We start from the raw sequence: 3,464 nt of genomic DNA, 5'->3' as shown, positions 1-3,464 counted from the left end.
ATGTCCGACTCTTTGTCAGACTCTGGACTGTACCATGCCAGGCTTATCATTTTCAGTGCTCTTCCATTTTTCTCCAAAGGAGGAAAGAAAAGTACTCAAGGGCTTTTTGGATATTTGGACATTCAGTTCAGTTCAGTTCAGTTCAGTCACTCAGTCATGTCCGACTCTTTGTGACCCCATGAATCGCAGCACGCCAGGCCTCCCCGTCCATCACCAACTCCCGGAGTTCACTCAGACTCACATCCATCGAGTCAGTGATGCCATCCAACCATCTCATCCTCTGTCATCCCCTTCTCCTCCTGCCCCCAATCCCTCCCAGCATCAGAGTCTTTTCCAATGAGTCAACACTTCACATGAGGTGGCCAAAGTACTGGAGTTTCAGCTTTAGCATCATTCCTTCCAAAGAACACCCAGGACTGATCTCCTTTACAATGGACTGGCTGGATCTCCTTGCAGTCCAAGAGACTCTCAAGAGTCTTTTCCAACACCACAGTTCAAAAGATCAATTCTTCGTCACTCAGCTTTCTTCACAGTCCAACTCTCACATCCATACATGACCACAGGAAAAACCATAGTCTTGATTAGACGGAACTTTGTTAGCAAAGTAATGTCTCTGCTTTTGAATACACTATCTAGGTTGGTCATAACTTTCCTTCCAAGGAGTAAGCATCTTTTAATTTCATGGCTGCAGTCACCATCTGCAGTGATTTTGGAGCCCCAAAAAATAAAGTCTGACACTGTTTCCACTGTTTCCCCGTCTATTTCCCATGAAGTGATGGGACCAGATGCCATGATCTTTGTTTTCTGAATGTTGAGCTTTAAGCCAACTTATTCACTCTCCACTTTCACTTTCATCAAGAGGCTTTTAGTTTCTCTTCACTTTCTGCCATAAGGGTGGTGTCATCTGCATATCTGAGGTTATTGATATTTCTCCCGGCAATCCTGATTCCAGCTTGTGCTTCTTCCAGTCCAGCGTTTCTCATGATGTACTCTGCATAGAAGTTAAATAGACAGGGTGACAATATACATCCTTGACGTACTCCTTTTCCTATTTGGAACCAGTCTGTTGTTCCATGTCCAGTTCTAACTGTTGCTTCCTGACCTGCATATAGGTTTCTCAAGAGGCAGGTCAGGTGATCTGGTATTCCCATCTCTTTCAGAATTTTCCACAGTTTATTGTGATCCACACAGTCAAAATCCCTTATGATTTGGATATTCCTGTTAACAAACAAATATTACAGAGTGCCTGACCCACTTCATAAAATACACATCTGAAATTTCAAGCTCCACTCCTAGAACCCAGCCTGACTACGTCTGCTAAGTTTTGGCAATGTAGTAAACAGGACAAACTTGTTCTATAAGAAGTGCCATCTCATACCTTCACTTTCTTTTTTAAAATAATTTTAAAAATTTATTTACCTTTGGCTGCACTAGGTCTTTGTTGCTATGCAGGCTTTTCTCTTGTTGGAGTGAGCGGAGGCTACTCTGCATTGCGTTGAGCAGGCTTCTTATTGCAGTGGTTTCTTCTATTGCAGAGCACAGGCTCAAGCATGTGGGATCTTCTTGGATCAGGAATTGAATTTGAGTCTCCTGCATTGGTGGGTGGATTCTTTACCACTGAGCCACCAGGGAAGCCCCATACTGTCACTTTTTGAGTTGGTCCTTAAGGAAAATCTTTGGATAGATGCTGTGAAAGTGCTGCACTCAATATGCCAGCAAATTTGGAAAACTCAGCAGTGGCCACAGGACTGGAAAAGGTCAGTTTTCATTCCAATCCCAAAGAAAGGCAATGCCGAAGAATGCTCCAACTACCGCACAATTGCACTCATCTCACACGCTAGTAAAGTAATGCTCAAAATTCTCCAAGCCAGGCTTCAGCAATATGTGAACCGTGAACTTCCTAATGTTCAAGCTGGTTTTAGAAAAGGCAAAGGAACCAGAGATCAAATTGCCAACATCTGCTGGATCATGGAAAAAGCAAGAGAGTTCCAGAAAAACATCTATTTCTGCTTTATTAACTATGCCAAAGCCTTTGACTGTGTGGATCACAATAAACTGTGGAAAATTCTGAAAGAGATGGGCATACCAGACCACCTGATCTGCCTCTTGAGAAATCTGTATGCAGGTCAGGAAGCAACAGTTAGAACTGGACATGGAACAACAGACTGGTTCCAAATAGGAAAAGGAGTACGTCAAGGCTGTATATTGTCACCCTGTCTATTTAACTTCTATGCAGAGTACATCATGAGAAACGCTGGGCTGGAAGAAGCACAAGCTGGAATCAAGATTGCTGCAAGAAATATCAATAACCTCAGATATGCAGATGACACCACCCGTATGGCAGAAAGTGAAGAGAAACTAAAAGCCTCTTGATGAAAGTGAAAGTGGAGAGTGAATAAGTTGGCTTAAAGCTCAACATTCAGAAAACGAAGATCATGGCATCCGGTCCCATCACTTCATGGGAAATAGATGGGGAAACAGTGGAAACAGTGTCAGACTTTATTTTTTTGGGCTCCAAAATCACTGCAGATGGTGACTGCAGCCATGAAATTAAAAGATGCTTACTCCTTGGAAGGAAAGTTATGACCTACCTAGATAGCGTATTCAAAAGCAGAGACATTACTTTGCCAACAAAGGTTCATCTAGTCAAGGCTATGGTTTTTCCAGTGGTCATGTATGGATGTGAGAGTTGGACTGTGAAGAAGGCTGAGTGCCGAAGAATTGATGCTTTTGAACTGTGGTGTTGGAAAAGACTCTTGAGAGTCTCTTGGACTGCAAGGAGATCCAACTAGTCCATTCTGAAGGAGATCAGCCCTGGGATTTCTTTGGAGGGAATGATGCTAAAGCTGAAACTCCAGTACTTTGGCCACCTCATGCGAAGAGTTGACTCATTGGAAAAGGCTCTGATGCTGGGAGGGATTGTGGGCAGGAGGAGAAGGGGAGGATAGAGGATGAGATGGCTGGATGGCATCACTGACTCGATGGACGTGAATCTGGGTGAACTCCGGGAGTTGGTGATGGACAGGGAGGCCTGATGTGCTGCAATTCATGGGGTTGCAAAGAGTCGGACACGACTGAGCGACTGAACTGAACTGAACTGAATATCATTCATATGTCTTTCTTCTTGAATTAAAGGTAGAAGTACCTGAAAAGTATTAAAAAACAAGCAAATAAAATGCCTTCTTACCCTTTCACCAGACCAAATGTCTAACAAATGAGAATAGGATTCAGGACAACAGAGGAACAAGTCTCTTCATATGAGGTCTTGTGTACTGGAAAGCCATGAAGTATTTGAAAGTTGTCTCAGGCTCTTACAAATTCTGAGACCTTGAGTAAATCACTTTACCTCTCTGAACATTGGTTTCCTCATTTAAAAAATAAGGGTAATATCTATTTCACACTGTTTTATTGATTAAATTTGAGTGATATGAAATGAGCAGCTATAAAAATTCTTATCTTCAAGT

This window comes from Bos indicus, chromosome 4 (genome assembly GCF_029378745.1).
Source record: "Bos indicus isolate NIAB-ARS_2022 breed Sahiwal x Tharparkar chromosome 4, NIAB-ARS_B.indTharparkar_mat_pri_1.0, whole genome shotgun sequence".
Lineage (NCBI taxonomy): Eukaryota > Metazoa > Chordata > Mammalia > Artiodactyla > Bovidae > Bos > Bos indicus.
Note: the sequence above shows the minus strand (reverse complement) of the source record.